Source organism: Sitophilus oryzae, unplaced genomic scaffold (genome assembly GCF_002938485.1).
Source record: "Sitophilus oryzae breed Bouriz unplaced genomic scaffold, Soryzae_2.0 scaffold_1693_pilon_pilon, whole genome shotgun sequence".
NCBI lineage: Eukaryota > Metazoa > Arthropoda > Insecta > Coleoptera > Curculionidae > Sitophilus > Sitophilus oryzae.
Window position 1 is genome coordinate 3,172,971 of NW_022146383.1, and position 12,078 is coordinate 3,185,048.

Consider the following 12,078-nt stretch of genomic DNA (forward strand, 5'->3'; position numbering starts at 1 on the left):
GTAGTGGTTTAAAAAAATTAAGATTAAAGTTAATTAATCAACCTTTAAGGTATAAAATTTGGTAAGTGTTATTATTAATAAAATAGTTTGTTTTATTTATGTTGTTTTATTTATTCTTGTGGAATATTACAAATTCCAAATTTGTATTTGTACATAAGTTATATTGATAAATATAATCATAAATGCCTGAAGTTTCATGAAGCTTGGAAGTAAGAAATAGTTCTTTTTTATATTTTTTTGGTATGTGGTGTCTTGTTCTTGTTTGTTTTGTATTAACACACCGTTTTTTTGTTAAATAAAATAACTCGATAACATTTTTTCAATTTTATACAGTTTTTTTCACAATATTTTGAAGTAACCACTTGTCTTGTCAGTCAAATTTTGAATCACAGTTTTGAATATATTAATTTCCTGCTATGTGTTCCAGTTGTACCAACTTATTTCTTTGTAAAATAAAATAAACTACTTTGAAAATAAAATGACAGACACATCTATCACTGTCACGGATCTTCTCGTTGGACAGACTATATCTTGTGACTTTTACACTGGACGCGCGTTTAGCTAACCATGTTAGCATCATCAGCAGATGATTATAAACTTTTTGTTTTGCTGTTTAACACCAAAGGTTCCAACCCTCAACTGTAATAAGTTATCTTGTGAGTTTAATTTAAATTTTGTTTGCTCAAACCCGTAATAATTGTAAAAAAGCGACATTAAAAACTAAAGAAGCTGTGTGAACTGTGAACTGCAAAAACCATCGACTTGAGACATAATTCTGGAAAAAGCTGAATCGCTCCGAAATTATCAAGGGCTTTGGAGAGCAATCGTTGTAAGAATAGTGCCAAATAGTGTTTATTTACATTGTCCTTATGGGCACTTTACAATCTAAACTTGTTTTTTTTATCTATGCTCACCAGATATTCCTTTTATATTTTTTTTATGTTATTTGGAAAGTTTGAAATTGTTTAAAAAATAATTGTGAACGTTTGAAAAACATAGACTGTTCTATTCTGAGTAAAAATTATTATTATTATAGTTCAGCAATATAAGGCGGAAAGTCCGATAAGTCTATTGCTTTTTCTCTAGATTTAAAAATTAACGTTTTTGTCTGATAGTCGCACTGACAGTCACTATATTGAAGTTTACTGCACATAATGTATAAAACAAGTTCTGAGTGTAAGGAGTTCACTGTCCAATTTATTTTTAAAGGAATTCACAGTAGGTGTCCTCATGGAGTCGATTCCAGTTATACTCAACTCTGTTGGAGATGAAGTTTCTTCTTATCAGCAAAGAGCATTTGTCCTCATGAAGTTTCCTGGAGTGTCCTCTTAGCTCTCGAAAAATGGGCAAGTCGATATTTGCACTGTAATACTCACAGATGATTTTGTAGGTTTGAATTAGGTCTCCTCTTTCTCTTCTCTCTTTAAGAGTTATCAAATTAAAAACTTTTAGGCGATCGGGATAAGGGGGAGCTTTTAGTAGCTGCTGGAATTTTGGTGATTTTTCTCTGTACACGTTCTAGTAACTCGATGTCTTTGATGTAGAAGGGACTCCATACAGCGTTAGCATACTCAAGTTTTTCAAGATAAAATCAACTGTGTTGTTGGAGAAGGATTTTTGGATTAGGTATATTAGTGAGTTGCACTTTGTTACTATGCCGGAGATATGCGGTTCCTACTTCAGATCAGATGAGACTCTGTAACTCCAAGATCTATTTGATGTTGAGTTTTTAGCACAGGTACGTTGTTTATTTGATATTGTATCTTGGAATTATTACGGCCTATATGCAAAACTGAGCATTTGGTGTCATTTAGGCTAAGCATCCAAGTTTCTGTCCATTTGGTGATTGTGTTTAGGTCATTTTGAAGAATTTGGTGTTGCTGGTTGGGGTTGCAAAAAAGTTTTGTGTCGTCCAATGCTTGAATTCACCGCATCATCTAAGTCACCAATATAGGTAATAAACAGCAGTGGACCCAGTACTGAGCCCTGAGGTACGCCATAAAATGCCAGCTTTGGTAGAAAATTAAGATTATAAGAGCATCTAAGGCCATAAATACATGCTGATCTAAATAAGATCTAAGTAATTGTCAAGGGGTGAAATAGTCATATACTAATAACTTTATTAACTGACGGATTTTAATAATTTATACGTTAAATATGTACTCTGATATCGTGTCTAAATTTATACCTATTTAGTTATACATGATGATTAAAAATTTACACACACATCAAGACGTTTGACATTGTGAAGCGAACAAAGCCGATGTAATTAGAGAAATCCTAATTAACTAAGTAGCTTAATACCTTTGGAATGATAGAAAATTTATGGTATAATTTGTCTACTATTAGGTGAATTATAAATCGGATAGTCTATAAAAGTGTTATCAACCTTATATTGTGACCTACATATGCTTAGTAATTGAGATAAATAAACTTTAGATAAAGTTTTTTTTGAGTCGCATCTCCATGCCCTTCCATTCTGGGGTACTTTTGCTGCCCGACAAAATTTGATAGTATTTTCAAACTTCAAAAGAGAGCAGTTCGATATTTATTGGGATTGAACAGTAGAACTCACTGCCAGAATTTCTTTAAAAATTTCAAAATACCGAGTCTTCCTTCTTTATTCGTTTTTGAATCCGTTTGCTTAATCCGCAAGCACATATCTGCTATTCCCGAAAGGCCATCTCACAACTATCCACTTAGGAATGCGGAGCACAATCTTCATCTGCCAACCCCGAGCTCAGAACTAGTTAAAGGCTCAATACCAAAAAAATGTATAATCATCTGCAGTACAATCAAGTCGCTTTCATTCTTTCCCGCATTTCGCAAAGAATTCTGAAATCATACTTACTGGAGAGTATATGCGGTAAACGACTTTTTTGTTGATGTTTAATCATGAACAATTTTGAATTTTAAAATCTTGATCACTCACACACTGGTTAAAAGTCTAGTATTTAATATTTTATGACTCTTAAATGATTATATCCATTTACAATTTTCCTATTGTAATAGTTATTAATGATACAAGTTCGATACGAACATCATAATGCACTAGTGCTATTATGAAAGACATAATGACATCCAAATGACAATGTTAAATGTGTCATAATGACATTGTCGTAGATTAAAATTTATTAATACGCCTTTTTTTGTGTTCTGCAATGTCCATGTATTAATGAACTAATTTCAATGACGAAAATTTGTTTGAATTGTATGATTTGTATGGTATGATATGTTTTAATATTTTTTTTATTTTTTTTTATTATATGTATATTTTTTGTTTTTTTTAGTTGTTTTGTAAATGCTTTGTCGATGAAGCTATTTTGGCTTTCTGTACAATAAAGCGTTGTTTATTTATTTATTTATTTATTTACTAAATATGATTTATGATTTTTTTTATATGATTATTTTTATTCTTATTTTTGATTTAATTATAGAGCCATCTTTTATTTTTGTTTTTATTTCAATACCTTTCTCGATTTGAGTACGCTATTTTTCCACTATTTTCCGTTGAATTTCTAATTGAATGCTAATTTATTTTCACATCCAATCAACTCATTTCATGAAAATTATTGTCAATAATTTTTAAAATCGCAATTAACAAATTAATGTTTGCTTTCCTCATCTACATGGCTCGTGTTTGTTGTAAAAATTCTGTTACAAAATAACTAATATTTGAAGTTCATTATCGATATAGCCATATTAATTGCTAACTTGTTTAGCTCGTTCTTTTTATAAACACACAGCCAGATGTCGTTGTTTATTTTTTCTGCAGTAAATTAACAGAAATATAATTGGCAGATCAATAAGGTCTGTTACAATCAACTAAAATATAAGTGTCTGTGTGTTAAAAATATTTTTTTTGTTGTATTTTAATGACTTACTCTGTTTTTTTTTCTCAGGTAAGATTTGGCAGATGAAATTCTTTTAGTTGCAGTACTGAATCATTGTTTACCACATTCAAAATACATATCTATACTAATATATAAAATCCATAAGTGAGTGACTCACTGATTAATCACGATCTTGCTCAAACCACTCAACGTAAGAAGCTCAATTTTGGCATACAGGTTGATTCTAGGGTGTAGGTGTAAAGGTTCGATAAGAAGGGATTTTTCGAAATTCCAGTTCCAAGGAGGTGAAATCACCCCTCAATTATTACAGTATTTTTTATTTAAAAAACGGTCAAGTTTCCGAAAAAACGCTTAAACACGTATATTTTATTTTGTTCGGGTGTTTCGACAAATCTGGTCATTGATTAATCACGATCCTGCTTAAAGCGCTTGACGTAAAAAGCTGATTTTTGGAAAAAGAATTGACTTTAGGGTGTAGAGGTTCGATAAGAAGGGATATTAGAATATTTATTATTTAAAAACCGGTGAGGTTTTCGGAAAAAAACTCTTAAACAAGGAGGTGTTTCCTGAATCTCAAATTCCAAGAGGGTGCAAATGCCCCTCAAATATTACAATATTTGTTATTTAAAAAACGGTTAGTCTTTCGGGAAAACGCTTGGACACGCATAATTTATTTTGATTTTTTACATGTTCTGAAATTTAAAAAAAATATATACAGGGTGTTCCAAAAACTTGGGTAATTGATTAACCACGATTCTGCTTAAACTGCTTGACGTAAAAACTTTATTTTCGGCAAACGGATTTTTCGAAAGTCAAATTCCAAGGAGATGAAACTACCCCTCAAATATTACCAAGTTATATAATAATATCGCTATATTGTTTTTTCTCATGCTGACATAAATGTGAGAAAATTTTATCCAGTTTTTTTGTTAATGGCAATTCTTGCTTTGCTTTATCATCACCATTACAAATGGTGATGATTCGACGGGAACGAAGTCGCGGGTACACGCTAGTCAGTTATATAAGAGTAATTCCATTTCTTGTTTCTATTTAAAACGGCTTTCAAATTATTAAACCAGTTCAAGCAGAGTTATATTTTTTTCTTTATTTCTTCTAATTTATGTTTGAATTTATTAACTTATCACGCAGACAAAAGAAAACAATCCTTTTATATTTTTCAACAAAATATAATTTAACAAGTGTCACGCTTACATGATCTGTCTGCCTTTACCATTAGTGGTTTCTGTCATCCGAATATTCGTGACAAAACATAATTACCAACACAACCCCTTACCCTCTACCTCGCCTTTCTCCCTTTAAACTACCCTTATTTGGCTCTCAGGCCGGACAAAACCACCCTTTTCATCTCATAACAGGGCAGTTTTTGTTGGGTAAGGACGCTGTAGGACGCGGTTAGCCACAAAGTCGAGTTCTTTGAGGTCTAGCAGTGATTGTGTTTTGTTGTATATTGAGTAAGGGTAATAAAAGAGTCTATTCAATATGTGAAAAAAAAAAAATCATTTAATTTCCATAAGTAGATAACCAGGATATTTGAAAAGTCTTGCTGTAATAAAGAACTTATAATTATTTTTTATACAAGACGATAAAATGATTAAGTCGACAGAAAAGATTAATTCACGAGCGATGAAACCGCGAGTGAATTAATTTCGGGAGACGATGATGCAATTTTATCGTCGTGTATAAAACAATATTTTCTTCCATAGCGAATTATGTTTTAAAAAATATTTAGAAATTATTATTTCAAGGAATTCATTACGAGAAAAAATATTGTGCTGGGTTGGCGTTGGTTTCTATGTAATTTTACAAACAAATAAAGCTGTCTCTATAGTTGTCAGTTTTGAGTCAATATTTTTGAATTATCTTTCGTGTCGATTGCTGATTGAATTAGAGCCAGAAATGGCTCAAAACGAAATAAGTAAATTACCAACAGATATTCAGGTTGAGGCGACAAATGCCATATCCAAACTACTTCCATTTAGCAGTTGCTATGGAAAAAAGGAATATACAGGAACTTATCGATCGAATCGATTTTTTTGAGGAGGGGAAACATCTTGCATAAGACACCGTTGGGTAGTGTCGGATTCCTACCGACTAAAAAACCCCTCCTCGCATTCCATCGCTCTATCCAGCTGGAAACCGCTTGCGCATTACTTCAGCTGGAAGGCTGTCTATGCGGTTAGGACCCGCATTCTTTCATTCTTTCATTTCCTATGGTTTCAATTATTTCTCGAATGCATCTATATGTAATTTTCCATGATGTTTCACCGCTTAGCAGCTCTTGCATCATATTTTTAGCATTAAAGACTTGTCCACCACTGTCCCGTTGGAATGACTCTCTAAACTGCTTCCGTTCATTGCAGAGGAATAGTGTGTGTTCGACACTGTCAACTTCCTTGCAATACATACACAAATTTGAGGTGGATCTCTCCCTTTCATGCAAATAGTTGTTAAAGCATCCGTGCCCTGTCAATGCCTGAGGAATTAGCCCGTCTCTCCAAAGCTTCTCTCTAACCAGGTTTGGACATTAATATCCAAACCATATCTATCTAGATCCCACTCCTTTTGCCATTCAATGATCAGTATGCTTCTTGCCTCCAGTTTTGATGTCCTTTTGTATCTCTCTCTTCTCTCCTCTACAAGTACGTGAATAGAAGAGAGAAATACAAAGGGACATGGTAGCACGAGTTGTGTAACCAAACAAGTATCTTAATGGCGTTAACTCGCGTGTATTGTACAATGTTTTATCTACGTCTAACTATAAAAACACCCAATGAATTTCAAAAATTATTGTACTTAACTATATTAGTGATGGGCAAAACTGTTATTTTTAGAAAACAGTTGAAACTGTTATAGTTATTTATAAAAAACAGCTTAAAATAACAGCTTAAAAATAACGGGTTTCTTTATTTTACTGCTAAATATCTGAAAGTATGAGGCGGTCACCGCCAGGCGTATTAACGCAGTTGCAAGTTGCAACAATGACGTGCTCGGTGGTAATATTTCCAGGGTGTCAAAACATTTCTAAATATCGATTGTTATCTAAAATACCTCTCTAAAAACGGTGGTTGTTTACAAATAGATTAATATATATATATATATATATATATATATATATATATATATATATATATATATATATATATATATATATATATATATATATATATATATATATATATATATATATATAAACAAAATATATATTTTGTAAGAAATTAACTATTTACAATCAAAGTTCTCCAAAATTTTATGGTTTACCGAAAATCCATAAAGAAAATATACCTTTAAGACCAATCGTTTCTTCAATAAATTCTCCTAATAGTAAATGGTCTCAATATGTTACTAATGTTTTAACCTTGTCTTATAATCAAGATAATGAATATTTTACTCATGATACTTTTAAATTTGTTGATTTTATTATGAATAAAAGAATTCCTCAAAATTATGTTCTGATAAGTCTTGATGTTGTTTCATTATTTAGTAACATTCCTTATTGTCTTATTAAGAATAGTATTGAGAAGCATTGGTTGGATATTTCTAGTAACACATTATTAAATAAAAATAATTTTTTAGAAATTGTTGAATTTATTTTTAATTCAACTTATTGTAAATTTGAAGGAAAATTTTACAAGCAAATTTTTGGTACACCAATGGGTGCTACTGTTTCTCCAATTATTTCACAATATGTTATGGATGATTTATTAAATGAGTGTATACCAAAATTAAATTTTCAATTACCATTTTTTAAAAAATATGTAGATGATATAATTACATCTGTACCTTTTGATAAGATTGATATCATTATGGATATTTTTAATTCATATCATGAAAAAATACAATTTACTATTGAAACAGAAACTGATTATAGCGTTCCTTTCCTTGATACAAAAGTTATTAGGACATTTGATAACTTTATCTTAGTAGATTGGTATACAAAACCTACTTATTCAGGCAGATATTTGAATTTTAACTCATACCATCCACTAAAAATGAAAATTAATTTAATTGTCGGATTAAATAATAGAATTAGAAGAATTTGCCATCCTCAATTTTTGTCGAAAAACTTAAAAAGAATTTATAATATTTTATTACAAAATTCATATCCTGAATTATTATTAAAGAAATTTTTATATAATAATTTGTTGGTTAATGATCAATCAAGTTTTGGAGAAAACTTACATAATAATGTTATTTCGAGTAATAATGTTCTTGCTTATGATGTTCAACTTTGTGATAATATTGATAACAATAATGTTAACGGTTATTATTTCTCATTACCGTATGTAAATTCCTTAAATAATAATTTAACAAAGATCTTATCTATTCCTCAACAGGTTAAAATATGTGGTAAACATATATTAAAGATTAATAATTTATATACTAAATTAAAAGATTTAGATCTTCCTTTATATAAATCTGGTGTTGTTTATAATATTAGTTGTCTTGATTGTAATCTTTCTTATATTGGACAAACTTCTACTGTTCTTAAAGAACGTATTAATAGACATATTAGTGATTTTAGATTATGTAAACGTAGTTGTGCATTATCAGAACATGTGATTGATACACTACATAATATTGATTTTAAAAATGCAAAAATTTTGGATACTGAATTTAATACTAATAAAAGACTTTTTCTTGAAATGGTAGAAATTTACATTAATGATAATTGTATTAATAAAAGAAAAGATATTGAGGATCTTAGTAATATATATTCTTTCTTACTCCATTTTATTAAAAATAAAAATAATATTTAAAATTTGATTTTTTCTTTATTTTTATTTGTAACTTGTGATTAACCTTATATGTTTTTTACGTGTTTTTTATTAATAATTAAATTTACCTTTCTATGTCAAAATAATTTTTAGTAATGTCAGAAATCATGAATATTTAAGAAGATTTTAACTTTTATACAAAATTTTAGTTCCTTTCTTCCATATGGAAATTGATATATTTTTCTATTTTTATAATTAAACTTTTTACACGTAAGTTTATATAATATTATATTATATTCAGTTGACTTTTGTGATATGTTTTAGCCTTGAAAAAGGAAATATATTTTCCGAAAGCTCGGCGTTTGTTTGATTTTTTGCCTCTAGACCGCTATCCCCAAGAATTTTCTTCTTAGTTTTGTTATATATATATATATATATATATATATATATATATATATATATATATATATATATATATATATATATATATATATATATATATGGGCGATTCCACAAACAATACACTTTTTTTGTTAATTTTATGAGACATAAAATATTTGTACTTTTTTATTTGTAGTATACTGCCTATAGTACATAACAAAACTAGAATAACTTAACTTTCTAATCTAGTGCTCCTTGAAAATAGTCAGAACAAAATAGTTTTGGTTTTCACAGTGAAATTCCAAAAAATCGCTTTGTTTTATCAAGGTGGCTATGGATAAAAAAGCTGAGCAATGCGCTAACGCTGTCAGTTTTCTTTGCGCTTCTGTTTGAGTGATAGAATTATTGTGTTGTTACTCTTTCCAAGTAAGTATATTTTGTGATAAAATATTATAAGTATATCTAAATTTTATGTCCCGTTAGTAAACAAAATATACAATAAATTGATATATAGCGATACTTCAAGCCAAGAGGTTTTTACATAAGATAAAAAATATAAGTTTTGTGTGAACAAATTCTAATGTTTTAACTGTTTCTTTTTTAAAGGTTCTAGCTTTGTAGTTTTTTAAAATTAATTTTTGTCCCGTTAGTAAACAAAAATTATATTTTAGGACGGGAAAAATAGTTTCGAACGCAAACAAAAAATCAAAGCCTGTGTTTCGAATTACAGAAAAAAGATTTATGAAAATGAAAATTTAAAACAAAATTATTTGAAAAATTATGCTAAAAATCAGATAAAATACAGGAAAAAACTAAAAGATTTGGCCAAAAATAATATCGCATTGAAAGTGGAACTGAACATTAATGAAAAACATATTGCCCTATAAAACGGCTCAACGCCTTGGAAAAGCTGTAAGAGCGGCAAATAAATCACTTCCTTTAGATAAAAATAAGAAAGTGGCCGTTTTAAGAAAAATTCTGGAAAAAATTGAGGCAAGTTTAAAAATACAAAATATTGGCAAGTTTACCAGTCCGTCAATTGATAACAAACGCAAATTATCACAGGAGACAATTGAAAAAAATCAAAATTTTTATTTACGAGAGGATATCAGCAGGGTGTCTCCTGGAATGAAAGACCGGGTGAAAATAAAAAGAGGCGATCATGTCGAATACGTTCCAAAAAGATACATACATGTATCTTACTATAAAAGAAGCCTTCCAGATTTTTACAGAAGAGAATCCAAATACTAAAATAAAACTAAGTTAATTTTATGAGCCCAGACCATCATGCATCCTGCTTAGCAGCGCAATGCCACATAATGTGTGTGTGTGCAAATATCATGCAAACGTTTTTTACATTTTGGAAGTTCTTCAGAAAAACATCACAACTTTTCCTAAAGACCACAAAAGTTTGATTTCTGAAATATCCTGCAATTGTACACAGGGATTTTGCATGCTGAACGAATGCAGTAAATGTAAGGAAATTGATTTAACCTTTTCCTGTTAGCTGATAGCAAGCTCACATTATTTCAGATCCGTTGATTAGCACCATATATTGATTAAAAAATAGTGAGATTAGAAAAAAATACAATTTTCAAGTGCTTTTAGGTTAAGGATTAGGCTTTGACAGTTTTTCCTATATGTTGATATTATTTGGTTGCATTAAATTAGGTAATTTTTGAATGTATTGTTTTAAAAATAATAATATATCCTGTTGGAAAAAACTGTCCCGTTAGTAATGTCCCGTTAGTAAACATAAATTACCACCAAGAACCTATACACCTGATAAGTAAATGAGAGTAATATGCTTAAATATTTTTTAGATGGGACCTTTACCATCCTATATTTTTACATTTTGTGTAAGGCGTTCAAATTCACAGGTCTGTCTCTCTGAATTATTTGAAAAAATGTCTGAAGTTTTTTTTGTCCCGTTAGTAAACACATTTTTTTGTAATATTTCCGCCAAGCTAATAAATATTCAAGTATAATTTTTTTGGCAAATTATTACTTAAAATCATTGCTAACAAATATTACAAGGTCGTTGTTATATGAACGATATAAGATATAAATATTTTTCGAAAACATTCTATTTTTCGTTCAGTTTGTCCCGTTAGTAATCATGGAATCGCCCATATATATATATATATATATATATATATATATATATATATATATATATATATATATATATATATATATATATATATATATATATATATATATATATATATATATATATATATATATATATATATATATATATATATATAAGAAGTTTTACTTAAAATATAAGCACATAGTGCACATACATTTTTTCATATGAGTAACACAAAAATGTAAAATGTCTTGTATCTTGTACTTTCATCTCTAAATCAAACTTTAAAAGTAACGTAATTAGAAAAACAAAGCCTCAAGGCATAGAACAACACAGAAAAACGTACATGCTTCATTTTCTTCTCAATATTAATTTCCAGGAAAGCAAACTTTAACTCGAAATTCAACTAAAAAGGAAACAAGCACACCCTCTGGCTGGCATTCTGCATTTGATTACAAAAGATACACAAAACTTTATTCACTGCCGCCGTGCCGCCTTTTTATCCCCGTTGTTCTTGCTGCTGCCGCCGCCTATCGGTCGATGCTAGCGTCAATAATGAATTATTCAACAAATTAAATTGGCTCCTGAAAAATTATCGATCGAGCCAAGAGACCCGGTTACGGAGAGGGTAGGCAATCTCCTCCTATGAATATTCATCTTACGTCATTTGGATTTTAAGCTTTATTGAAAACTGTTGTATTAGAATGTTGGAAAGTCATCGGAGGCTATTTACCATATCGGAGTGCGCCAAGCCATTAAACTGTTTTCTTTTTTCTCAAAATAGAACAGAAATATTCAGTTTTCAAGAAGGAACACGGTTAAAATAAAAAAATTGTGTTGTAACGTTTTTAGTTCGTTACATGTATTTTTTATATATGATTTATATGATGTCTGGCGTATCGTCACCCGATTCCGTATCGTTCAGGCCGGATAGTTTATTTGATGCGTAATTTTTACGTTCTCTAGTCGGCAACCCTGTTATCGTTTGACACAACCCTGTTATCGCTCTGTG

At 29.8% G+C, this 12,078-nt stretch overlaps 1 protein-coding gene across 1 annotated transcript in view; it reads right to left on the bottom strand.

Annotated features, from left to right (window-relative positions):
* LOC115880997 overlaps positions 1-12,078 on the bottom strand; it is a 673,808-nt gene that overhangs the window by 337,724 nt on the left and 324,006 nt on the right. The window lies entirely within an intron of this gene.